The following is a 1,729-nucleotide window of genomic DNA, read 5'->3' as shown; positions in this document are numbered from 1 at the left end:
CCCAGGCTGGAGTGCAGTGGCACTATCTCGGCTCACTGCAACCTCTGCCTCCCAGGTTCAAGCAATTCTCCTGCCTCAGCCTCCCGAGTAGCTGGGATTATAGGCGTCCGCCACCATGCCCAACTAATTTTTGTATTTTTAGTAGAGACGGGGTTTCACCATGTTGGCCAGGCTGGTCTTGAACTCCTGACTTCAGGTGATCCACCTGCCTCGGCCTCCCAAAGTGCTGGGATTACAGGTGTGAGCTACTGTGCCCGGACAAAGGGCAACTCTGTTTCCTTTATTGACATCATCACTGGTCCCAGGGGATAGTAGATACCACAAAAGGCAACCTGGCTCCCACAGCCATCAGTTCAAGAACCATGGGGACAGCCTTTGAACATCCCTGAAATAATGTTGGCCATTGTTCATTTAAGCTTTTCTTTTTTTTTTTTTTTTCCTGTTTTTTCTCTTGAGATAGGGTCTTGCTCTGTCACCTGGGCTGGAGTGCAGTGGTGCAATCACAGCTAGCTGCAGCCTCAACTTCCTAGGCTCAAGTGATCCTCCCACCTCAGCCTCCTGAGTAGTTGGGACTAAAGGCCTATACCACCACACCTGGCTATTTTTTTTTTCTTTTGAGACAGAGTCTTACTCTGTCACCCAGACTGGAGTGCGGTGACACAATCTTGGCTCACTGCAACCTCTGCCTCCTGGGTTCAAGAGATTCTCCTGCCTTAGCCTCCTGAGTAGCTGGGATTATAGGTGGGTAAATACAAAATACACGTGTTGTAAATACAAAAATATGCCCAGCTAATTTCTGTATTTTTAGTAGAGATGGGGTTTCACCATATTGGCCAGGCTGGTCTTGAACCCCTGACCTTGGGTGATCTGCCCACCTCAGCCTCCCACCGTGTCCTGCCTACACCAGGCTATTTATTTTATAGTTCTCAGTATGTTGCCCAGATTGATATTAGCATTTTTAAGCTCAGTTTTCCTCTGCCCCAGTTCCCTGTTGCTGCAGCTGGAGGTAGACAGGATCATCTGCTGGAGGACACAGAGCATTTCCAGGCTGCCCACTCCAGAGCAGCCAGAGGCTAAAGGGTGGGCAGTGAGGAGCCTAAAGACCCTTAACACTAGAGAACTGACTCTCCCTAGCCCTTACTTAGGCCATGCCAATTTGGCCAGAGCAACCTGCTATAAACTCTGTAAAGACAACTGCACAAAGGTTTTTGGGTAAATTGGTAATTTCAGTAGACTTTGGTAAGGTAGCCATATATTAACTTGATCCTTTAGAAAACTGTCCATTTGCGTCGGCTGCAGTGGCTCACACCTGTAATCCCAGCACTTTGGGAGGCCAAGGCGGGTGGATGACCTGAGGTCGGGAGTTCAAGACCAGCCTGATCAACATGGAGAAGCTCCGTCTCTACTAAAAATACAAAAAATTAGCTGGGCGTGGTGGTGAGCACCTGTAGTCCCAGCTACTTGGGAGGCTGAGGCAGGAGAATGGCATGAACCCGGGAGGCAGAGTTTGCTGTGAGCCGAGATCTCGCCACTGCACTCCAGCCTGGGCAACAGAACGAGACTCCACCTCAAGAAAGAAAGAAAAAGAAAGAAAGAAGGAAAGAAAATTGTCCATTTGGGGCCGGGCGCGGTGGCTCACACCTGTAATCCCAGCACTTTGGGAGGCCAATGTGGGAGGATTACCTGAGGTCAGGAGTTTGAAACCAGCCTGGCCAACATGGCAAAACCC

At 49.7% G+C, this 1,729-nt stretch overlaps 1 protein-coding gene across 2 annotated transcripts in view; it reads right to left on the bottom strand.

Annotated features, from left to right (window-relative positions):
• The window catches only part of AKAP14 (A kinase (PRKA) anchor protein 14), a 33,755-nt gene that overhangs the window by 30,952 nt on the left and 1,074 nt on the right, over positions 1–1,729 (bottom strand). The window lies entirely within an intron of this gene.

The sequence above is a fragment of the Mandrillus leucophaeus genome, unplaced genomic scaffold (assembly GCF_000951045.1).
Source record: "Mandrillus leucophaeus isolate KB7577 unplaced genomic scaffold, Mleu.le_1.0 Scaffold174, whole genome shotgun sequence".
NCBI lineage: Eukaryota > Metazoa > Chordata > Mammalia > Primates > Cercopithecidae > Mandrillus > Mandrillus leucophaeus.
Note: the sequence above shows the minus strand (reverse complement) of the source record. Positions and strands in the feature narration are given on the sequence as shown.